The sequence below is a fragment of the Peromyscus californicus genome, unplaced genomic scaffold, assembly GCF_007827085.1.
Source record: "Peromyscus californicus insignis strain IS unplaced genomic scaffold, ASM782708v3 Scaffold_12__1_contigs__length_115047231, whole genome shotgun sequence".
NCBI lineage: Eukaryota > Metazoa > Chordata > Mammalia > Rodentia > Cricetidae > Peromyscus > Peromyscus californicus.
In genome coordinates, this window is record NW_026294413.1 from 46,637,489 (window position 1) to 46,663,655 (window position 26,167).

At 43.8% G+C, this 26,167-nt stretch overlaps 1 protein-coding gene and 1 pseudogene across 6 annotated transcripts in view; one reads left to right on the top strand and one right to left on the bottom strand.

Annotated features, from left to right (window-relative positions):
- Enox1 (ecto-NOX disulfide-thiol exchanger 1) overlaps window positions 1-26,167 on the bottom strand; it is a 562,201-nt gene that overhangs the window by 444,723 nt on the left and 91,311 nt on the right. The window lies entirely within an intron of this gene.
- Window positions 328-1,357, top strand: LOC128107866 (40S ribosomal protein S15-like; annotated as a pseudogene).

Here is a 26,167-nt window from a genome sequence, read left to right on the forward strand (position 1 = left end):
TATCAAAGCAATTCAGAAATCTACAGAGTCAACCATCTTTCAGGATTATCTGTCATAACTCACATCTCTGGCTCTCACACTGGAAACAGTTTACAAATGCCAAGTACTCACTTGGACAAGGAGTTCATTCTTTAAAAGAAAATGCTTTGACAGCTTCTAGGACATACATATTTCAACATTAGTCTGATCTGAGTAGGATTGAATATTTAAAACTCACCAGTTTAACTTACAACTAATAATGTTGAGGGCTATTCCCGCAAATATGGCGACACTGCATTTGAGAAACTGCAGAGGAAGGAAGGTCTCCATCTTCTCTCCTGCCCTTCTTGCCTGATTCTGGTCACTAGAACTTGGGAAAGATTTTTTTTCTGACCTCTTGAAGCAGATCACAAGGCCCTCACATGAAAGGTAAACCCTCTACCTATAAATCAAAGGAGCCAAGGATATGGAGACATCCAGAAGAATCGAAGTCCTTGGTAGACCTCCTTCCATTTACAACCAGTAGATCACACTCCTTTGCCCAAATCTATTTGTCCACAACTACTTACTTCTTAGGTAACAACAAAACCCACCAGCTTAACAACTGTTTGAGGTCATTATTGTATGAAATCTCCACTATCCCATAAAAACTTTGTATGTCTTTCTTTTTACGAGTGCCTTTTGTTTGGGGAATATCAGCCATGAACCTGGGCTAGACTTCTCTCCTTCTTTGATACTTTTGACCATTCCCCAGAAACTACACTTACTATCACAGGTGCAAACCATGAGACCCGCAATTTGCTACCATCCAACAAGCAAGGCTTTCTAATAACCTGGATTTAGAGTAAAGGTAGGGTGTTTTAACTGATTCTCCTTAAATTTCATGTTGAGTTTTCCAGTGATATGGTTTCTTACCTGTATGAAGACCATCGTTCTACAATTTCAGTCTCATGTAAATATCAGTGTAAAACAATTTCCAAGAACAGTTTCCAAGATGGCTGAAGTGGAGCAGAAAAAGAAGGTCCTCACCTTCGGCAAATTCACCTTCCGAGCGCAGCGTGGACCTGGGCCAGCTGCTGGACATGCCCTATGCACAGCTGACTCGGCTGTACAGCGTGGGCCAGGGGCGGCGCCTGAACCGTGACGGCCTGTGGCGGAAGCAGTGCTGGCTACTCACGGAGCAGAGAAAGAACAGGAAGGAGGCACCGCCCATGGAGAAGCCCAAGGTGGTGAAGCCCCACCTGAGAGGGACATGATCATCCTGCCCCAGACGGTAGCAGCATGATGGGTGTCTACAATGGCAAGACCTTCAGCCAGGTGGAAATCAAACCAGAGATGATCGATTGGCCGCTACCTGGGCAAGTTCTCCATCCCCTAACCAGCCCGTGAAGAATTGCAGGCTAGATCACCCCGTCCTCCTGCTTCATCCCTCTGAAGTAGCTGTAGCCAATAAAGACTCATGGTTAGTGCTGGGGAGTGTATGTGTGTGTGTGGGGGGGGGGGGGGAGGGTCCAGAAATAAAATCAGCATTGTGCTTGGCATCTGCATTCAGTCTCTACAAAGTCCTACGGCTGTTTCTAAACTGCAATGCTGAGGAGTGACAGAGTCCGGGAAGACTCTCATCCACAGTCAGAAGAGCAAATGTTGGCTTCACCAGCACTGCAGCATCTTCAGACATCTCTCAGCCCAGTCAAGCAGGGGCTACAGGAAGAAAGCAGTCTGATGGAGGAGGTACCCCATCACCAGTTCTTCCTGGAAGACACAGTACGGAAGATCAATGACTCCGTGCCCAGAAGTGGTCAAGCCCTGTTTAGGCAAAGCTTTTGGTGACAGAGGGCCCAGGGGAACCCTCTGCAAGAGATCAACACATATTTTCATAGTTCACAAGGATGTAGCAAGTACAGCCTCCTTCGTTCATGAATAAGGCCTCTTTAACATTTTAATGAGAACATTAACTCCGCTTCCCTTGGTTTGGCCTTCCCAGAAAGTCTGTTAGCCTTAAAGAAAGTTACTTAGAAAACCAATAATGAAATTGCAGGCCTCGCTGTGCCCCCAAGGGCACCACTGAACCACAAACAATGGCTGTATTATTTCTCCCTGGAACTAGCCTATATTTTGATCACACTACAGTTTGGTAAATGAGTCAAACATCTAAAGAAACGCCTTCATCCCTGTAGTGCTGGGTGCTGGGTGTGCTCCCTCATTTTCTATCAGATTTGTCCCCTAATTCCCGTTCTATGTTATACACAGCTTTGAATACCATGTGTGACTCAACAAATGTTAGAACGCACTTCCCCTACTCTCCCTTAATCATTTCCTCTGCCTGCCATCTCTTTTGCCACGTGACTGGTTCCCACCGAAGCTTCCAGCTGCCTTTCACCTGGGGCCCATTAAATTCAGAAGACAACCCACAGAGCTTCAGAAGCCAAAGGTGAACAAGAAATAATTCCCAGACTCGGTGACTTAACATGAATTTCTGCTTCATCCTCTGAACAAAATCTGGAAATCTGGAGCAAAGTGAATGAGAGAGTTTGTCACCTTTAAAACCAAGTAGGAGAGAAGACTAGAGACAGAGGGAATTCATGTCCAGGTCACACTGCGTGCAACTCTTACAACATTTGCTGAGCACCTGCTACGCAGAAACACCTACTATGCAGAAACACTTTTCCAGGTACTGTGAGAACCGGGACCCAAGGGAGACTGGAACTCCATCCCCACTAAGCTGGTGTTTGAGTGAGAAGGAGAGATAAAGAAAAAAGTGAAAACCTCAGAGGGAAGTAAGTGATATAAAGAAAACACAGCAGCTATGTTTGTTAAATACAGTGTAACTTTACCATCAAGCAGTGGAGAAGGGGATGGGGGGAGACAGCAGAATTCCTAAGCTCCTTTAAAGACATGGAGGAACTTTGAATTCGCATTCATGAGAAAAAGAAGGCAATGACAAAAGGCCACATAACCTATGTGACAGGAATGGTTGCCAGGGGCTGTGGAGAAGGACAGATGAACAGGCAGAACATAGAGGACTTTAGAGCATAAACTATTGTGTGTGACACCACGGTGATGGATGTGTGCCATTGCGGTGTCCCAATTTCCTGAATATGCAACACCAAGAAGGGACCCTCAGAGAAGCCATTGGCAGGTGACAATGGTGTGTCAATATGCCCTACGAGTATGAATACTGACTGCGGAGAGGAAACAGATCGGAGAGCTCAAGTATTGTTTACTTGATCTCCTCTTGTTCTAGTCTCTCTGTTGCTAAATGCTGAGACCGGAACAACCTGAGAGGAAAGGCTCTGTTTGGCTTCCAGGTCCTCAGCACAGTCTACCATTGAGAAAAGTCCACCATTGAGAAGAGTCCAGTCGGAGATCAGCAGGAGCCTGGAGGCAGGAACTGAAGCAGAGAACAGGAAGGAACGCTGCTCACTGCCTTGCCCTCTCCATCTTTAGCTCAGCCTGCTTTCGCATGTAACACAGGACCACCTACATGCTCAGGCTGGCACTGCCCCACAGTGGGATGGGCCCTCCCAGGCTGATCATTGGTCAAGAAAATATCCCACAGGTTTACCTCCAGACCAGGATGATGAAGGCATTTTCTGGACTGAAGTTCCACCTTCCCAGCTGGCCCAGCTTGTGTCAAGATGAGAAAAAAAAAAATTAACCGGCACACTTTGTTGGTGGCTGTGCCTAACAACATATATGTATGTGACTACATATGCATATGTGTGTGATCATATGTAAATGTATGTAACTTCAATATAGTGATTGTGTAATTCCAAGTAAACTTTGAAGAGTTTCACCAGTTCTCCAAGGAGTGGAGAGAAAGGATGGCCGTGAACTTCAAGGAGGCTGAGAGTAAATGAGAAGTCTCACTAAGATCTCACAGCCAGTCACCCAGGCTTCCTCACCACATTGTACACCACACACCTCTGCATTTCTCTCAGGGTGCCCTGCAGGTACTGCTCTCAGTGTGGGGCCATCCCCCCACCTCCCCCTCTAGTGAGGTAAGGGCTGGGGAGGGGCAATGTTGCCACCTTCCTCTGTCCCTTTCCTTTGTCTCATCCTGTCATACATGCCCGTTAAATAATCCATAAAATGTGGCTGAGAAAATGAAAAAATCGTTAACACCAAAGCCAGCCTCACAGAGAGAAAATCAAATATTAAGGTGCAGTGTGACACAGATTTTTAAATAGACATTTAAATTATCAACAGCAAGCCTCTACTGCACATGCTCATGCAATGCCCTCCTGGGGGATGCATGGAGAGAAAATCCATATGGGGAAGGACACACAGGACTCCATGGCCTCTCGGGATCTGTGTACACACCCTCCCCTGGAGCTCTTAGTTATCTTCTCAGAGAACACTGAAGGAACTAAACAAGGCTGCACTATGAGTGTATTCCTTTTATATAAGCACTCTGGAGGCAGAGGAAGGGCGATCTCCCCAAGTTCCAGGCAAGCGTGGTCACATTGAAAAATCTAATCCAGTCAGGGCTACATGGCAGGACCCTGTCTCACAAAGAGGAATTAAAAATAGGGTTGAAGAGAGTGCAGTCAGTAAAAATACTCACTTTTCTGCGTGAAATCCCCAGAGTCTGAGTGAAAAGGCCTGGCATGGCGGTGTGCACTTGTAATCCCTGAATTTGGCAGAGCACAATGGGATGCTGGGGGTTCAGTGGCCAACTAGTCTAGTCTACTTGGTGAATTCCAGGCCACTGTCTCAAAAGAAAAGGTGGATGCTTGAAAGACAGCTGAGATTGTCCCCTAGTGTCCACACATGTACAAGTGCACACACACACACACACACACACACACACACACACACACACACACACACACAAAACACACACAGAGAAGACACTGAGCACAAGCTTGGCATGATGGCACACACCTGTAATCCCAGCACTTAGGAGACAGAGGAGACAGAGGCAAGAGCATCTCTGAGAGTGCTAGGACAGCTTGTTCTACAGAGTGAGTTCCAGGACAGCAGGGCTATGTATAGAGACCCTGTCTCAAAAAACAAAAACAAACAAAACACTGAACAAATTTTAGGAAAAGAACAATACTAGAGCCCACAAGTTCCCAGGTCTGGTCTCTGTAACATTTAAAGGGGTAATTAGAGGAGACAGATTAGCTTGAACTCAGATCCAGTTTAAAGGAAGCAAACATTGGGGGTAGACCTGGGGAGCCTGGAGGGTCTGTCTTGTCTACCCGCCAATGATAGAGGCAAATTTTAAAGCAAGGCTTCCATCACTCACCTACCAGGTGCTCCTTGGAAACTCCTTGAAAGCTCTGAGGACACCCACCTTATGACACTGTGTAGTCTGAAGAGGAGACAGTGAAGGGGTGTCAACCTCTGCCCTGGGAGTTGTGCATTATGCATTTTGTTCCTCTGTGTGGGGCTTGTTTTCCTGTTCATGTGCCCACCTTCTCTCTACAGCTTTTCAACAGTATTTTCCAAAGGACTCCACAGTCCCACAGATGGACAATGCTTACTGGTTCCCACAAGAACTGAACTGAGAATACTCCAAGAAGAGAACCCAGGGAGAGGCTTTGAGAAGCCTAGCCAGTTGTGCCCTGACTTCGATTAGAAAAGTCCTTCTTCAGGGCTAAACACATGGCACTCCTGTATCTTAAGAGAGTCATTCGGTCTCATCCTCCACCAATTGTCTTAACCAAATGCTTTCATGAGAACTGGGATTTGCCCTGACATGACAGAAACAGTCAGGTGGTCCCTCTGAAACTGCTGAGGATTTCAAGCCAAGCTCCTCCATTTGGGTCATATTTCCCTGTGTATTCTGCCCTGTAGGAACTGTTCCCAACTCTACCTTCTTCCAACTTTAAAATGTTCGTTCCTCTTTTAGCAGAGTGGGATGATGGATGTGCAAAGACATTACAAGAACAGCAGCTGATGAGAGTGAACTGGAACTAACCCAACTACACTGGATCTATCTGTCCCAAAGATCCTGATCTTTGGGCGGTACTAAGACAGTGTCAGGGATGGGCTGTAACTAGAAGGCCTGGAGAACAAGCAAGCAGGAATGGCAGGAAGAAAGCAGCTCAGATACAAGGAGGATCCAAGATGGAAGCCAACACTGAAAGGAAAAATATCAGCTCAGGAGCCTCAAGTCCAAGTTCTCAGCACAAAGGAGATTTGTTTGCCCCAGAGGGACAGAGGGCAGGGAATGAGAGACAAAGACAGGAGATAGAGGATGAGGGAGAAGGGGAAGGGAACAAGGGACGGGGGGGGGGGGGGGGGGGGGGGTATTTATTCCAAAAGACAATGGACTACCTCTGGATAGAGAGGAGACAGGCATGGAACATAAGAAAATGGTAGTACGTGGGGAAACCTTGTGTTAAGATGAGGGGTTTAATTTTAATTGGGCCTGTTAATTAGGTGAGCCAAGGGGGCTTTTGGTTGCTGAACTTCAATACTTTGATAGCTGGACCTTGGTAGTCAGCCTCGGGAGGAGGAAGTGGCCAAATAAGGGAATAGACCTTGGCTAGCTTTAGTGTAATCTAATGGTTTTTAGCAAGAAAGAGGGAATGGGAGAGAAGGAAAGGGCCAGTCAGAGCCACGCTCGCCACATCAGTCACGGTGGCCAGAGTCCCTTAGAACACACCACCATGAGGCATCTCAAAATGACTTCAAAAGTTGGGAACAGACGGATTCACAATGCAATGGCACCTGCTACTGGCAATGGAAAGAGCTGTGGTCACAAAAAGGGAAATGTTGACTTGTCCTCACTCTTTAAAATGAAGACCACCTCCCTCAGCTCCCTGTGTCTATCTTCACTTCAGTATGAGCCCATACTAAATGTCCCTTTATCTTTGTGTGACACTTGATACTGTGAAAACACCAGTGAATACTGTGGAGCACCTATAAAACGGCACACACTAGCTCTCTTGTCAAAAGCACTGTTGACCTCTTTTGTCTTTTCGATCTCACAATCAGACATAAGTACTATTAGATAAATATAAACCGAAAGAGATTTACAATGTACAAATTGTACAGTGCACCACTGTGAAAGAAACGGCATGCAAACCCAAGATCTTGTGAGGATGGTCTGTGCTTTGTAGAGAACACTGTTCATCCGTTTTGTTTGCGCTTTATAACTAGATGATCCTTGACTTATGGTGGTTCAGTTTGTGATTATATCAGTCAAATTATACACACTGTGACATCTGGATGTTCAGTTTTCGATGTCCTTTAGAGCTAGCGGTGTGTGGACCAATGTTCTCTTGCAAAGCCAGGCATCAGCAGAGTGTCATGGCTCCCAGCCAATGAGGAGACCACCGGGGTGAAGAGGCCATCCACTAAGGAACACCATCACTAAGGAACACCATCATCACTGAGCTAGGATGTTCAGTGAGAAGGTATGAAATGCTTTTTGACTTCAGATTTTTTTTTCAATTCACTATAGGTCCTGCATGGCATAACCCCATCATAATTTGAGGAGAATGTGTCCCGTGACTTTGACTCATCTGGACTTGTCTAATTCAGAACTGACAAGGCAATAAAAGAGTATTCCTCCCAAGATGAGTAGTGTCCCCTCAAACTATGACCCCAGAACAAACTCTTCCTCCTTAAGCAGCCTTTGTTGGTATTTTGTCACACCAGTGAGAAAGGTAATGAACACGGACACTCTGTGTCAGCTGGGGGATTAAAGGCCACTGGCATCGGGGACACACAAGAGATCCATCCTGGACTGGAAAATCTCAGAGACTTCGGCCCAGCTGCTTACCAGCTACGACATCAGGGTTAAGAGACCTCACCTCCTGATTCCAAGTCCCCCATAAGCAATGAGGATGACATTAAATACTAGGCCAGTCACAAATGAAGCTGCAGACGGCATACTGTCTACATGACTGAATTTCATATAGGCCATTTATGTCCCCTCATTTTCTCACATTTCCCAGGACCCCTTTGCTGTGGATATCGTTCTGTATAAGTAAAACACTGATTGGCCAGTGGCCGGGCAGGAAGTATAGGCGGGACAAGGAGAGAGGAGAATTCTGGGAAGTAGAAGGCTGGGTGGGGGAGACACTGCCAGCCACCGCCAGGACAAGCAGCATGTAAAGCTGCTGGTAAGCCTCGAGCCACGTGGCAAGGTATAGATTTATAGAAATGAGTTAATTTAAGATATAAGAACAGTTAGCAAGAAGCCTGCCACGGCCACACAGTTTATAAGTAATATAAGCGTCTGAGTGATTATTTTATACGTGGGTTGTGGGACTGTGGGGCTTGGTGGGACCTGGAGAGAAGCTCTCCAGCAACACCCCTTGCTTACACAACAACCACCTTAATAATAGTATTTCCATATACAAAAGGCTGTTTTAAAATTAATGGCAGAACATCAAGTTTCTTTGCACTGACAGTTTCCTGCACTAACATCAAACATGTCTGTTCAGGGTCTAGAGATCAGCTGTCACCCACAGCAGGTGTCCAGGGAATGACAATGTTTGTGAAGTAGACACCCCAGAGAATTAAAGCTCATTCTTTTAGGCAGCAATACTCTTTATATCTGAAAGCATTAAAAAAAATTTTTTTTTCCTCCTGACCACTATATTAAAATCAGAAGTGGAAAGAAGAATCTTCTCTGATTTATGCCTATGGACGTGAACTTAGATCAGATGTTAGAAAAAAAAAAAAGTAGGCATTTCTTGAATTTAAAAAAAAAAAATCACTAGATTTTCTACACTGAATGCTCCCAGACTTCTGTGCAATATTCAGCCATCTTGTTTCTTTCCATGGTCGGCAGCTTTTTCCCTTGGAAGGCGGAAGACCCAGGAGGGAATGAGTTCACACCACTGCCATATTCGAAGAATTATCTAAGAAGAATGAATCCCCAGGTGCTTCGCAGCTGTGGTCTCACTGCTCACATGTGTCTCATAAGAGTGCCAACAACCACCTCTCGGCCATTGGAGACTGCTCTCTCCCTAAAAATCTCACATAAAAAAAAAAGGATCTCAAAAATATTCACAAAGTCACCGGCCAGAGTAAACAGTCTACAAATTGTGTAATTGCTGTTTCCTACTTGTAGAGCTTTACATAACCCTTGGTTAGGCCCTTTATTTGCTTGAGGCTGTATTTCTTCATCCACTAAGTAAGGCAACTTCGCTCAGTTATCCCTAAAAAGCATTTCCAACAGTAAATGCACACATGAGCGTGGTGTGTGTGTGTATGTGTATGTGTGTGTGTGTGTGTGTGTGTATCAGAGAGTGGAACTGCTGGAAATATGACTATCAGAAAGGTGTGGTATAGGAGAGTATAATGAATAAACAATATATTTTATGCACTTGATGGGGTATCTATCCTATAAAAAGATATTAACTTTGTACCATGGCAACAAAGATAAAAGAAATTAGCTCTCTTATTTCTTTCTCTTACCACCAATAAGGTAGAAATATTGAGCTAGGAGTATAAACATATTGATCTTTCTTTCCTGTGTCATGTGTTCTTAATAACTGAAAAGCCTACTGTATCCCCAAATAAGTCAGCAGTGCTCGGGCAAACAGATTCTTGCAGGCTTCTTTTTTCTAATAACTAAGTACAGTTCTCACTGACCTTCTGGGCCTAGCTGTTCCTTCAATCCACACTTGGTTCATATATTAGCTTGTCAATACCTCTGTTTAAATAACACAGTAGTTTCAGTCTTTGCATGAAAATTCAATGTGGCTTCCTTAAACTCCAACCTTATTTTATTAAAATAGAAACCTCCAGATTAAATTAATTCATAAAGTTCACACATAAAGTGGACACACTCAGATAATAAGTGCATCACTGCTCAACACGCACACTTGAGGGTGTTATGAGGACTGTTTCTCCCAAGAAACCTGAGGCCAGCGGAGCCTGGTCTGGAAGGCATGTTCAGCTATGGTGTCCAGATAGGTGGTATTTCTTTAATTCAATTCTACACAAAGTATGCTTTCCTTGAGCACTATACCAATTCAAAGGGTGTAAGAAAATGAATACAATATATCACATTACCTTAGAGGAAACTCAATAAGACCACGTGCCTAAGAGCGGCGGACATTAGAGAATGGTTGACCAGGACTGAATCTTAGCTTTCCTCTATGTGTCAAACCTTGCCAAGTTATTTACCCTTCCTGAATCAGTGTCCTTATAGGAATAGTGATTGGGACTACAGTAAATTTCTTACAATATTGTCATGAGGCTTAACTAAGTTATACTCATGGTATTAAGAACAGCTGAGTGTATTAGGAAGAAACACTCAGGGTATCACCATCATGATTATCATCATTACAAACATACAACCTAGAAGCTAAAATAAATCATATTCACAGTTAGTAAAACTGAAACCATAACAAAAAACAAATCCTGGGAAAAAGGATAAAAATAGCCCAGAAAATTATATTCTAGGTTTCATTAATAATTCCTACATGAGCCTGAAAAAATCCCAACTAGGCCTATTCCTCAGAGGCGGGGGGAGGCGGTGGGGCGAGGGGGAGATGGGAGTGGGAGAGAACTGAAAAGAAACATTCCAGAGAAGAGAGTGGAGGCACAGAAGAGAAGCATGGAAGTTTCTCAGCATCAGGAGGAAGGCAAGGGCTGACGTGCGGGGAGAGGAGCAAGCATCCTTCTCCCCGAAAATGCCCTTCCTCAAGGCCCGGGTTCCCACGCTTCCTTTGTGTGTCTCTTCCTACTGGTCACATGTTTATTCTAATAGAATGTTAGATGTGGGGAGGCCCTTAGGACTCACGTGATCTAAACCTGTTACTTTACCCATGGGAAAAAGGAAGACCCAGCTGTATAATGCACACACTGAAGCTGGACTCATCCCACCCCCCAGTCTCCCTCAGGACAACAAGGGGAACGCATCAGTATGCCTGGCCCTCACCCCGTTTGGCAGAAACATAAATTTTTCTCTTGGGAAGAAAATGTGGGGAAATGTTTTTAAATGAATTAGCAAGAATCTTGCTGTTTTAAATTCAATAAATATGTTTTATTATTAACTTCATTGCTGGCTAAGCCTGAAATTAAGTTTTTCTATGCTTGGACAAGGCCTGCCCAACCAGTAACAGGACACCAAATTGCAATTGAACAGATCTTCTACTTGTGCGTGTAGACCATAATGCATGTGCGCACACACACACACACACACACACACACACACACACACACACACACACACAACCAGGAGATCCTTAATCAAAAAGGAAGCTTCGGAACTCGCTGTCACTCTTCCAGCCTATGCTTAGGACAGGAAGTATTTAATATTTGAAGATGCAGCTGTCAACACTGACTTCAAATTACTGATTCCCCCCCCACACCCCCCACACCCCACCCCGCTGGAGGAATGAACTTCCCAGTGCTACCAAAGCTCTTTCTACCCCCAGAGCCACCAGCAGCTCAGCAGGTTGGTCAGCCAGCGTCATATCTGGTTCTTGAAGGTCTTTCCACAACATGCTTTGTGCCAGCCAGTGCCTGGGTAGCCATGCTCCCTTTTGCTAAGCCTCCATACTGCAAGGGAAGAGTAAAGCTGGGAAGCCAGAGCCTCTCAGTCATGTATAAAAAACAACTCTGCAAGTCTTCTTTCCTGTTGTTACATTGCTGGGCCTGATAGATAAGAATCTAAAACAAACACTTAGAAGCAAAGAGCAAGCAGCAAAGCTCTGCCTGCCCCGCCCTCCCCTTCCCGTTCTCTGGGACCAAGATGGCATATTTGCTTCTCCATGTGGGGCTGAAAATGTACAACTGACTACAATGAAGGGAGAGGTTCTGATCCCGTGCCCACAGTAGCTTACGTGGCAGGAGCATCTGAAGCAGGGCCACTAAAAGTACGGTAGTTCCACGGTGGAAATAAGTGTTTGCTTTGCATAATCTAGACAGACGTGGAGCCACACTTGGTGTGTGTTATCCTGAGGGAACTCTAGACAACTCTATCCTTTATTGTTGGAGTTGAGATCCTGAGGGAACTCTAGACAACTCTATCCTTTATTGTTATGTGTCTGTCTGTCTTTTTTTTTTTCATAGCTGAGATAGGCCAGCTACCTATAGATTGTTCTAGTTTCATGGCTAATACCACAACCAAAAGCAACTTAGGGGAGGAAAGGGTAGGCTCACATTTCCAGACTGTTCACTGCTGAGGGAAGCCAAGGCAGAAGCGTGAAGTAGAGCTTGCTAGAATCACCAGGGTCATGTACAGCTGCCTTTCTTATATAGGCCAGGATCACCTACCCAGGGAATGATGCTGCTCACAGTGGGCTGTGCCCTCCTACATCAATTACCAATCAAGATAAAAGCCCACAGACCAGCCTACAGGCCAAGATCTGATCTTAAAACTGCCTTCTCCGAAGTTCTAGGTTGTATCAAATTGACAGTTCAGGCTAGCTAGGACATAGATGTTGTTCCTACTATGAAATTCAACATTAGGCACACTTCCCAAATAAGAGGAAAAAGCAAACATTCAAAGATTGAAAAGAGCTGAGCCAATACTTGAAAGTTCCTAAGAAAGGATTCATGATGATAAAAATAATTAATAATAATAATAAAAGTTGTTTCATGCATCATTCTATCCTGCATGCCAGCAAGTAGCAGCAACTCACTCTTTCCAGATGTCTCTAGAAAAAAATAATAAATAAAAGATGTTCCACAAATGTAACAGGAGTTGAGATCCTGAGGGAACCAATTAGATTTAAGCCACTTCCAAAATACTGTGAAAGAAAACAAGAAGCATTAGAAAAGAACTTGGCACTTGAAATGGCATTTTACATGTTCTCCTTTGGGCCCGTGGAGAACTTTTCATGTGTTGGCTAGTTGCCATGCTTATAAAATCAATTCTGGGTTTTTAATAGAATAGAATTATTAGCTAGTAAGACAAACTTCATTTCAGAGGGAGAATGTGGGACATCAAATCTAATAGTTACCTCAGCCTTTATGTTTGGAATTATAAGAAAGAAAGAAAAAGAGAGGGGTGGGGGAGGGAGGGAGGGAGGGCGGGAAGGAAGGAAGGGAGAGAAAGTGAGAGGGAGAGAGGAGAGGGAGAGGGAGGGGGAGGGAGGGAGGGAGGAAGGGAGGGAGGAAGGGAGGGAAGGGAGGGAGGGAAGGGAGGGAGGGAGGAAGGAAGGAAGGAAGGAAGGAAGGAAGGAAGGAAGGAAAAGAAAGAGAGAGAGAGAGAGAGAGAGAGAGAGAGAGAGAGAGAGAGAAAGCAAGCAGTCAAGCAGGCCAATGCCAGTGGCAGACACTGGTGAAGAGCTTCCCCTGATAACTGGTTGCTGTGTAGACCCTGAAGTTCTTGTAGCATATCTTTGGGAATCCGGTGCTACAAGGCCAGAAGACCTTTGGGAGTCACACAAGCTTTACAGAGGCCTTGGGATAATCCATAGCTGGGGAACCTGGGTGGGAAGAAAGGGGAGAATCCAGAAGGCACTACCCTACTGTGTTGCCCTGGTGACAGAGGCAGGCCTGGGTTTTAGCTGCTGGGAGAGGGGAGGCCTTGGTATCCCCTGGCTCCTAGATCACACTGGAGCTCACTACATTAATAGTGTTGGCTATTTTTTGAGTTCAGTTTAGCCTTTCACAATTGGATGCAAAACAGACAGTGTGTAAGACAAGAGAACCAGGCTAAAGCCACTGAGACTTCGAAATAGACCGACTTCTGCTGGCTTCCTGCCATCTCTTCATCCCAGGATGAAGCAGCAAATGGTACCTTCTCCAAAGATGACTGGAGGCTTCACCAGACTCAAGCTGTAAATCTCACTCACTTTCACTTCCTCTTTTGTGTGGTACCCAAGAAGTTGGGGTCTAGAAAGCCAAAAAAGATAGAAAGGAAAATGCCCTATTAAAGAGTCCTAACAGGGCTACCAGACAAAGACCACCTTTGGCTTTCTTCTGAGTTGAATATTTTCACTGTACCATCTCGCTTTTCACTTCCCATTAGAAAGAATGATTAATGCCCTGCCTCTGGCACAAGACCAAATCAATGAACATATGTTAGATTCCCACTCTGTGTCCATCACTGGACCATGTCACAGAACACCGAGGATAAAGCACTCTTCTTCTGCCTCTCCAGAAATGACCATCAAGCCAATGATGAAGATGCATATCCAGGCAGGAAACAACCTCACCTGCAGAAACTTGGATTATGGTGTGGGGGTGGGCATTTTAAAGTCACCTACTCCATAAAGTTCTCACGAGGAACAGCATTTCTCTTACCTGAACATGTCTGTCTTTTTTGAAGTATCTTAAATGTCAGTTATTGGTGCGGCTGTCTTTTAACTTTAGGTTCTTCGAGAAACAATGCTTTAATGACTGATAAGAGCAGTCAGGAAATGTAAAGTTCTTGACTCTTGTGTGTGTGGTCGATGACTGTATCTCTCTTACTAAGTGAATGAAAAAGGAGGACATGACTGCTCCCCCAGGAATGGTGGAGAAGGTTTATTGTAGATATGAGGGCGAGAACAGCCAGAGGCATCTGGAAGGGTCCAAACTGAACATGGCCAGCAGACAGAACCAGGCCATGGGATGGAGGGAGGAGAGAGGGAGCTAAGGAGGAGCTGCTGACCATGACTGAGGTTATATAGGAAGCAGAGAAGGTGGGAGGTCAGCTAAGCTCAGGGGCCTGAGAGGTCAAGGGTAAAGGGCAGGGTGAGAAGTGCTGAGGAGCTAGAACTCTGGAACAAGTATTGGTGATGGCTGAGAGAGACTGGCCAGCATCGACTTTGATATGTTAAATAGGCGCCTCAGTTAGCCATTTGTCCCAGGTTTCATTGCTACCTAACACGGAGGAACCAAAGTGACCAGATAGAAAGGACTTTGCCAGTTTTATCTGACAGGACGCTAAAACTGAAGAATCAAAGGGAAAGAAGAATGTGTGCAAATTAAGACTAGTAAAAACTGATTCCCAGGAAGCCTCCAACAAACACGATATTTGATATGTAGCACATCCTGATGACCTTCTGAGTAGTCATGAATGGCAAGCAAAATGGCTTCTAAATCCTGGATCCCCATCGCACTGCTAATCCACTCTAGTGGTAGCAGTCCTTGGGAGATAGTAATCGTATCTGTGGTTGAGGCCTGGACCTCCTCTGAGGACTGGCACCCCACAGAGAACAGGTAATCTTCAGAAGCAACTGAATTCTCATGTTTGCATCTAGCACACCAAATGATGGGAGCTCCTCAGAGAGGAAGGATTAAGAGCTAAATAAGTCAAGGCTCCTCCAGGCATTGCAGCTCCACTCAATCACAGACACTGACTAAGTCTTCTATGGTTTGGGGGAAACAATATTGTTTGCCTGATTACAATGCATATATTGTACTCCAGACAACAAAAACTTCATAATCATAGCTAAATAACAAATATATAAGTATCTGAGCTTTGAAATCGCTTTTAAAGCAACAGCATTTTAGAAATGACTACTCCTTAAGCATTTCCCTTCCTTTCAGCCTCATTGTGTAAATCATGTTGCTCTTCTTCAATTTCCCAGGATCCCCAAGGTCATTTTCTCCGGTGTTTGCTTTAAGCAGGACCTGATGCCAAGGAGTCTGCCTCACATTTCAAGTTCTCTCAGATGACATTTCCCACACTGAATCTCTGCATATTTCCCTACATCCAGATCTAGTCAATGTGCAATTTTTGCAAGAATTTTGACTTCCTGGTAATTGCAAATCACCTCCTCTTCCATAGTTCCCTTTTCCCTTGGGCAGGTGACTGCCCTGAAGGCAGAGGAGAGGAGTGGCTTTGTGATGCTAATGAGGTCTCTGTGCAGGACTCAGACCTGAGAGCTAAGTGTGGGTTCTCTGGGGAACCTAGGTGAGCCAGTGTCACGGCACAGCTGAGAGTCATTTGGGCACCTTGCTGTTACCCCTAGAGCAAGGTATTCTAGCTCCTGAGCAGTAATCTGCTAATGGCTTACATAATGGAGAAATGAGTCACTCTCCTTGGCAGCTGGGACTCTGAACTATGGAAGGCATTAATTCAAAAGGAAATTCTGGAAAAAAGGCACTAGGTGATGGCAGATCTATATTTACTAAGGTGTTGGGAGATGGGTACATATTAATGCTTTATGGACCTCTGTAATCGTGTTTCCATCTGACTTTAAGATTGTGAGCTCCACTCCGAGCTCAGCTGTGGTTGCCTCCAGGACACTGTGAAGAGGAGGAGACCTTGGCCTGGCCCATCACTTATGAGACAGCCCCTGCTCAAGAGCCAGGACAGTTGTTCCAATCTTTTAGAAAATCCAGAAACACACACACACACACACACACACACACACACACACACACACACACACAAAATAGTGTAAATTCTTTGAAATCGAAAATTATAAAATAAGCATGGTGGCTCGCCCCTATAATCCCAGGATTATAGGAGTTCAAGGTTAATATGCGCTATGAAATGAACATCAAGACAGGCTGGCTACAGAGCAAAACCCTGTCTTAAACACACACACATATCAACAAGAGAACTTTTCAGTTACAAATGAAGTCTCAGCCAAAATAAACTAAGAAATAAACTGACCAAGCATCTAAGAAAGGTAAAGTCACCCTGTGGGGCTCTAGTATACTCTTTCAGTGGAGTTTTGTTCTTGTGGGGGTTGGAATGACAAAGGAAAAATTATCTGCTAATCAGGGAAGAAATTAAAGCAAGGCTTAGCTGTTAAGACTCTGTAACAAAAGATAACCTAGACGCTCTTGAGACATTTTGGAACTTTATTTGCACTATCTCATTTAATCCTCAAAATAGCCTGTGGAGATAAATGGTTTGAATTAGAAATGTCCCCTACAGGCTCATGTTCGGAGAGCCTGATGCCCAGCTTTTTGGAGAGGTTCTGTGACCTTTGAGATAGGGTGCCTAGCTGGCACATTAGAGATGTACCTTTGAGAGTTACATCCACCTGTAATTACAATCTAGAGCTCTCAGCTTCCTAATCCACCAAGATGGGAATAAAATGCACTCCAGGACAACAAAATGCACATGGACAGGACACACTAGTCACCGCTCCCTTCCCACCATAACTATTTCCGATGAGCCCAAGTAAACAGTTCCACGGGGCTGCTTGGAATACATGGATCAGAAAAGTAACTAATGCAATCGTTGATTAGAGGAAATCAAGGCTTAGTGAATTTAAGAAGCTCATTCCACTTTCTCCAGGTAAACGGCAGATGGGCTATAAATGCAGGCTACCAATTATTTCTGCTTATCACTGTCCAAGGAAATTTTCAACCAGGATCAGACGATTTCCACGAAATTTAAAGGGAGGAGGGAAGAGATGAAAGACCAAAGAAAAATGGGAGCTGGAGGATGGCTCAAAGGATAGAGCACTTGTAGTGGAAGTGTGAGGCCCTGAGCTCAGATTCTCAGGCTCACCTATAGTTACAATGTTCAAGAAGCAAAAACAGGAGACTCTGGTGCAAGCTGGTTCCCTAGACTAGACGAGTCTGCAAGCTCAGGGCTCAGTGAGAGACTCTCTGGTAACCACATGCTCATCTACAAGTGCACACTCACCCACTTGTGGACACACACACACACACACACACACACACACACACACACACACAGCTAACCAGAAAAAAGAAAAAAACTGGAAGTAAAAAGGTGACAGATCCCTCTAAACTCACTGTCAGTTCATTTCTTTTATTTAGCTTAATGAGGCAAAAAGAGGTTGTAATGTCGAACCGTATAAAAGTTTGCCCACAATGCACGGGGTCGGTTCTCAGTCATGTGACCCCTGAACAGAGTCCCTTACAGACTTGTGCCGTGCTCATGTGGTATCACGCTTATTCAAGTGTGATTCACCCCCATTTAGCTATTTCCAAAGGTCCATGCCCAGGAACTGAGTTCTCCTGTATGTATGTCTCCTGGGGAGTTTGGGGAGGAGGCATGACATCATGAGAAGAACGTCTGTCTTCTCTCTTATGACTCATCCAAGAATGTCTAAGAAATTCTGTTGCTTCTGATCCAAACGCAGTGACTTATTCCATCTGGCAAGCAAATTCATATGGGAAAACAGCATACCATCTATGAGAAATTATTTAGGCAAAATTGAAGCAGAACAGAGGTAAATTTTACCCATATCTTTTGCTCTCCACAAAAAAACATGTACATACATTTCCATTTTCATCTTGCCAGAAGCAGGTGAAAGCAGAATTCGCTTCCTCCTGTGTGCTCCTAGACTACTTTGTACAAATTGCTAATTGCAGTGCTTACTATATTGTCCTATAATTAGATTTTAGGTGTCTGCTTTCCAAGTAATATAATAGCTCCATCCCCCTTCACATTTCAATCCCAGGCATCTGGATCACACTTAACAAACATTTGTTAAACAAACAAATGGAAGACTGAGCGGAAGAGCAAGTACGTGACAGCTTGCCCTGGGGTTCTCTCCATGGCAAAAAAAAAAAAAAAAGTCTTTTCCTCTGTTCTTTATGACTAGAGATGATTGACACTGCTGGACTGGGAAAGGGTCACCTTTTGTTTGGAAGATTAGGTATCCAGGATGTTTGGGTGCTTAATGAATGAGTTTCATAGATGATTATACCATATATCATCCTTCCCTTCTCTTTTTTTTGAACTTGCTCTGTAGACCAGGCTGGCCTCGAACTCACAGAGATCTGCCTGGCTCTGCCTCCCGAGTGCTGGGATTAAAGGCGTGCGCCATCACCACCCGGCTTTCCTTCCTCTCTTAATACATTTCTTGTACCCATCAAGCCAGCCTGGCTTATGCCTTGTCTTCCTTAAATTTAAGTAATTTAAATAATGGAAATCATTACTTCAACAAGATTTGGTGAATGGGGGCAGGAAATGGGACTGACTATGCCTTCCACCAGTGCTGCCCATGGCCTGCTAACCATGTTTCAAGTATGATGGATGGATGCTGCAGGCCCCACAACATCTTATGCAGACACAGTCCTGATTCTTGTGGAAGTTATGGTCGGTGGGAAGAGAGGGACAAAAAACAGGATGAATAAAGAACAGAAGCTGTGGTAACACGGGAAACGGACAGTGCTAAAAGCCACAGAGGAAGGAGACAGTCTGGGCAGGGGGAGGGTGAAGGAACGCATTGGAGGGTTTTAATCAAGATGGTGATTTTTAATGAGTTTTCAGAGACACTTGGTTTGCACATAAAGATATGTGGACTTGGGAGTTGTATCATTATGGTAACAAGCAGCCTCTCAACATTTTCCTTTGAGCAGGATTGTTTTGGCCACCAAACTGAGAACAGATTGCAAGACTCTGGGGCCAGATACACTGGGGGCCATGTAGGGTGTTATTTTTTCCACACTCTAAATAGGGTGTTAAAGGTAACGCTGGAAATGCAAAGAAGTCATTGAGTCCAAGAGAACAGTGAGAAGACAGCATGAACAGACTCTGGCAACTGACTAGAAAAGGGTTTGGAAAACACTTTCTTAGTACAACCAGGTAAGAAACCTTTAAGATTTGTCAGTGTATGATTTCTGGAACTACTGCACAGTTCTTCTGTTGTTAATGAGAAAGAGGACATTAAAAACAAACCAACCAACCAACACCAACAACAAAAACCATACAAATGAAAGACTTCTGGCTAAAAAAATCTATTAAGAAGAAGGAGGAGGAGGAAGAGGAAGAGGAGGAAGAGGAGGAGAAGGAGAAGGAGAAGAAGAAGGAGAAGGAGGCGGCTGAATTTGCTCCAAGGCTGATACATGCCAACTTCTGGGCTCCATCAAGGATGTGGCAGCCAGAAAAGCAAAGCACAGCTTCCAGGCTGGGGCCTGGACATCTGGACAGTCATGGCTTGATTTACAGGAAAATGGACAGGGGAGGAAGGAGACTCTGTCAGTTCAAATACACTCTAGTTTAAGACACTTGAAGAGTACCACTCAAGACACATTTCATGAACAGACATTTCAATCTTGCTTTCAGAGAAAAAGAACTAGGCTCTAGGGAATCAAGAATGGTCATAAGATCATTGTCCCAGTTTGTCTTCTATGATGATAAAATGTCATAACCAAATGCAAAAGGTTTATTTGAATGGCAAGTCTATCCTGATCATAGTCCATCATGAAGGGAAGTCAGAGCAGGAACTCAAGGCAGGAATCTTGAGGCAGGAATGAATGCAAAGGCCATGGAGGAGTGATGCTTACAGGCTTGCTTATATAGCTTGTTTTGTTATACAGACTAGGACCACCTGTCTAGGGGTGGTACTACCTACAGTGGGCTGAGCCCTTGTGGTAGTTTGACTGTAGGGTCCCCCTAATCTCATGGGGAGTGGCACTATCAGGAGGTATGGCTTTATTGAAATGGGTATAACCTTGTTGGAGGAAGTGTGTCACTGTGGGGGCAGGCTTTGAGGTTTCCTGTTCTCAGGATACCACCCAGTGTTTCAGTCAACTTCCTGTTGCCTGCAAGATGTAGGACTCTCAGCTACTTCTCCAGCACCATGTCGGCCTGCAGGACCCATGCTCCCTGCCATGATGATAATGGCCCGAACCTCTGAAATTGTAAGGGAGCCACACAATTAAAAAGTTTCCTTGTAAGAGTTGCTGTTGCCATGGTATCTCTTCACAGCAATAAAAACCCTAACTAAGACAGAAGTTGGTTCCAGGAGTGCAGTATTGCTGTGACAGGCCTGACTATGTCTTTATTTGGAGATTAATATGGACTTTGGGAGTTTGGATTAGGAAGGCAGTAGAATGCTTTAAGCATAGCTTAATGGGCCATACTAGTAGGAGCATGGAAGACAGTGGTGGTGAGTGTGATTTGATGAACTGTGGGGATCAAGAGGTTTCAGAGGAGAAAAACGTTAGTATGTGGCCTAGACACTGGTCTTGTGATGTTTTGGTGAAGAAAGTGGCCTTTTTTTTTTTTTTTTGCCTTCCTCCTTTTTCTTTAATCCAAAGTAAAGAGTTTTGGATTAATACCATTGGCAGAGAAATATCTCAAAAGAACATAGTATAGACTCTGTTCTGTGGTTATTAGTGTTAACTCTGGTAATGATTTATAATGAAAAGGAGCAAGCTGAGCAAGGAAAAATATTTGAGGAGAAAAAGAGCACCAGAAAGTGGAAGGGAGCTAAGTCCTGTGTTCAAGGAGATAAACAGAGCAGGAAATGGAATAAAGGGAATGGTGTCCTCAGGGCAAGATCCCACCCAGTTAAGTTTTCAACTTGTGGAAAGTAACTATAGAAAAGCTTAGAGCCAGGTGTGGTGAAGCACACCTTTATTCCCATCAGTGAGATGGCAGAGGATAATGGATCTCTGAGTTTGAGGCCAGCCTGGTCTACAGAACAAGTTTTAGGATAGCCAAGCTTAGGCAGTGAAGGGCAGAAAGCTGGTGAAGATATAATTGAATGAGGGGGCCATGTTCCAGCCCCAGCAAGCAGCAGAACTTGGCAGCTTTGGCCATGTGGTTCTGGCTTTAAAGTTAAGGATAGAAGAAAAGGGTTATAGAATTTTTCCCTGGATATTAAGGAAAGCTGCTGAGGCCCGGCATGTGCCAGGGGTGTCCCTGAATGGAGGCTTAGTAAAGAGGCCATTGCATGAAGCTGTGAAATTGAAGTCTGAATTGCCTTGGAGAACCCAAAATGTCAGAGGTGCCAGAGTTGCTGGATACCTGCTGAGGAAAGCTGCTAACAAGGAGTGGAACCAGCCCAAGAAAAAGAAGTATGTTGCAGTCAACAAAGCTGAATGGAGTTGGAGATTTGAAGAGCATTTTGACATCAGACATGGAGCTTCAGAGTTTGGAGTTTGTCCAGTTGATTTTCAGTCTTGCTTTGGTCCAGTGTTTCCTCACTATGCTCCCTTCCCTGTGTTTTGGAATGGTCATTATATGTTGGAAGTATGTGATCTGCTTTTTATTTTGATTTTTACAGGTGATTACAGTTAAGAGATTGCATGAACCTCAAAAGAGACTTTGAACTTTGGACTTTAAAACATTGTTGAGATTGTGACAGACTATGAGGACTTTTGAAGTTGGATGAAATGCATTTTGCATTATGATACTATTACAAGTTTATGGGGGCCAGGGAGTGGAATGTGATAGTTTGAATGTAATTGGTCCCCAAAATCTCATAGGGAGTGGCATAATTAGGAGGTGTGGCTTTGTTGGAGTGGGTATGACCTTGTTGGAAATGTGTCACTGTAGGGATGGGATTTGAAGTTTCCTATGCTCAGTATACCACTCAATGTCTCAGTCTACTTTCTTTTGCCTGCAAGATATAGGACTCTCAGCTACTTCTCTAGCACATGTCTACCTGCAGGCCACCATGCTCCCAGCTGTGATGATAATGGACTGAACCTCTGAAACTGTAAGCAAGCCACCTCCATTAAACATTTTCTTTATAAGATATGCTGTGGTCACGGTGTCTCTTCACCCTAAGATAGCCCCCAAACCAGTCATTAGTAAAGAACATCCCCCCAAAACCAAAGACTTGTCTACAGGGCAATCTTTTTAAGGCATTTTCTCAATTGAGGTTTCCTCCTTTCAACTGACCCTACCTTGTGTCAACTTGACAAGAAACTAGTCAGCAAAGTAGTCTAAGTTATATTAGCAAATCACCAAGACTCAATGGCTTTAGTAATATATTTAAATCTATTCCAGCATAATGATTCAAGGAACTCAGATAGGGAAAAAGGGGACAAGGATTTCAGGAGCTTGTGGAATAATAGCATCCATTCCACTGAACAAAAAGAAGGAAAGAAATAAATAAGAAAGAAAGAGAGAAAGAAAGAAAGCCAGCCAGCCAGAAGCATTTGTAGAAGATTTTTACAAAGAGCTTCTATACACACGACCACACCCCACTACAGGGGAAGCTGGGAAACAGCAGCATTAACTATGCTTCTGAGACAGAGTGAATCTGGTGAACAGTTGCTTAGTGTTTAGCACCTGAGTCAAAAAATACATACAAAACCTAGGAAGGCATGAAGAGGAATGTGGTATTTTGAATAAGAATGGTTCCAAAGGCTCACATGTTTGAATACTTGGTCTCCAGTTGGTGTAAATGTTTGAATAGGATTAGGAGGTATGGCCTTGCTGGAAAAGATATGTCTCTGGGGATGGGCTTTGAGGTTTCAAAAGTCCAGACCATTCCCAGTGTCTCTCTGCCTCCTACTTGCTGATTAAGATGTAGGTTCTCAGCTGCTCCTGCCACCATGGACTTGCTCTGCCATCATGGACTCTGACCCTCAGAAACTCTAAGCCAAAATCAAACGCTTTCTTCCATAAGTTGTCTTGGTCATGGTGTTTTGTCACAACAATAGAAAAATAACTAAGATAATGAGTAAAAAAGATTTCAGAGAACAATGAAGAACTCAAGGGGCCAAGCTGATGAGACCCAATTCAGAGCTTAAAAGACGAAAGAAAAACTGAGATTAAAAAGAGGATTCAGAGAATCAGAATAACAATGAAAATAAAACCAGGAAATTGCCTGAGATGCTTGGTGGACAGATGCAGGAGTGAGTACAAATTTAATCATTAAGCATTGAGTCTGTCTCCGACAAACTGACACACTGGGTACTTCCAATATTTAGATGAAAAATGAGCCAAATTTCATTTAAGAGAAAATGGCAAAATCAGCTGCTCCAAAAGCAGCTTTTCATTCTCATGCAAATGGACTGCTTCAGGGCTATGTATCATTGTATTCACTTTTTTTTCCGATTCGGTTTTATGTCCATACATCAACCTACACAGATAAAATGTACATACTGCATCAAAATTCTATATGACCTTACAGACATAAACATATTAACGTGACGATGAATGAATGTAGGCCTGTCTCTGTATACACAGGCACTCAGGACTTTCAGAATTCTTTACCACAATGCAATTCTGTTTTGCTTCCATTCTTCCATGGCTCTCCATGCTTTCTTCTTTTCCAAGCTTTTGCCTCCACCATTCAACCTAAACCTATTCACAGTGAGAAGACTAAAGAAAAGATGCTAGCTTCTATGACATTTCAAACCCTGTTCCATTTTTACAAAATATATATGAGTCTGTAGCCTAGGAGAGTCCATAAGCATGTCCACAATCCTTTTTTGGCTCTTATACACTGGAGGCCTCAGCTAGAAAGATAAGAACCCATAATCGCTGGCACATCACATCATCAAACAGCAGGGTAGTATACATCACTCTACCTTCTACTTTCTCTTGAGAGCATAAGGATTTTGAGGTCCAAAGATGACTTGGAGAGGTCTGCAACAAGAAAACTCATTTTGGCAGAATGATCGTCAGTCTTGCTTATAAATAAGATTGAAGAAAAAAAGACAAGCAGTTTTAAAAGATCATCGGTCCAGAAGGTACACAGATAATAAAGATAATGAAGCTGATAAACTGTTTCAAGCTTAAACTATTAACATACTCAGTGTGACCAAGCATTTATAAGCCTGACTTCAAACACCATGATATTCAAAAAATATAAATTGAAGAGAGTGACGACGCTGCCCACATTTCCTCACTTGGTGACACTTAGCTGGCAATTCAGTAGCAGAAGCCACACATACTCTATTTGTCGTTTACTCCTTTCCATGCCGTAACTCATATCAGGTATGAATTTAACAACTGGAAATAGCTTCTCAGTGAGCAAATTAAGTCTGCGTTCTATTTGAGAGGCAATACATGTAATCAAAGAAAACCTTTGGACAGTTACTTTTGTGCCCTGGCTTCTGAAATGAGATTTTCCATCAGCTCCAGTCAAGAACTTTTTCATATTATGACTTCTACAGGGTTTTCATTATTCAACGTCTGCAAACTTCAAATCTCATCTGCAAGGTACATCTAGAAACCTGTTGATGATACAGATAATGTATGGAATAGGAAAACCATAACTTTCCCCTATCTATGTTTAATACTTTGAAGAACATTCTGGAATCTGTCAGCCAGTGTAGGGGAAAAAAAATGGCAGGAGTGGGAGTCGAGCGGGGTGAGATGATGTGTACACTCCCTGGGCAGTCGGTCAAAGGAACAAGTTAGTGCAATATTCACTATTTGAACATTAAATCTAATGCCTTGAGGTGGCACCTGGGCTGAAACCTATCAAATTTGTTTAGTCACATTTTTCACAGCTGTCATATTCCCGGACCTGCAGGAGTGAAGCCGACCAGAACTTGCTCTTCACAAGACATTTCCATCTCCTAGTCTAGCGACTGAAGACATTAACTATTCTACTCTCCCAACTGCACTGTCCACCATTCTTTGTAAATCACCACCAGCACATCTCCCATCTACCTATGCTCCTTCTCTTGGTTACTCCCATCTTAGTCCAGGTCCCTATCACGTTCTACAGAAACTCCTGATCATTAGAATCCTTGCCTAGTTGGTGATTCTTCTAAAATCCTTCCAATTCATCTTCAACAACAACAACAAAACCGCCCAAAATCTTATCTACAACACAAAACAGATTGTCTCTCACATCTGCTTAAAACACACGATACTATTTCAGACTAAATCTACATTAATTATATGACAGGAGAAACCCTCCAAACACCATAGGAGCAAACTTGGCCAACTTTTTGTTGTGCCTCATATTACTGCATAGACAGACAGACAGACAGACAGACAGACAGACACACACACACACACACACACACACACACACACACACACGAGCCAAGTCTTATTTCTAAGGCTTCACTCACATTCAAGTCTTTCCACTTCTTCATCATCTCCAACTCTCTCTTAGGCACTCCTACCTGCTACACCCTCCAAGTTCATTCACACTCACCTCCTAGAAGCAAGCCTTACTCTCAGACTCTCCACTCTTGAACCAATCCTAATATTTCTGTAGCACGAATCCTAATTGGTCTTAATAATAAAAACCCAGAGCCAGACATCAGGGTAAATGCTGAAAGATCGCAGAAAAAAAGAAACAAGCCACAGCATCTCTCACCTCACCAACTCCTCAGCCAAAAGGGACTGAGCTCCTGCCTCCTCCTCTCTTATATTCCTCCCTCTGTCCAGCCATATCACTTCCTGTCTCAACCTTCCTAGTGCTGGGATTAAAGGTATGTGTGCCTCCCAAGTACTGGGAGCAAAGGCATGAGATCCCAAATGCTGGGATTAAAGGTCTGTGCCACTACTGCCTAGCCTTTATGAATAACTAGTGGCTGGCTTTGCCCTCTGATCTTCAGATGAGCTTTATTTGTTAGAGCATATACATAATATCACCACATATTTGTTTGATAATCCATCCTTGTATTTCTGAATAAGCCAATGGTAATAAAGAGCTATGGGATGAAATAGAAGAAGCAGAATTAT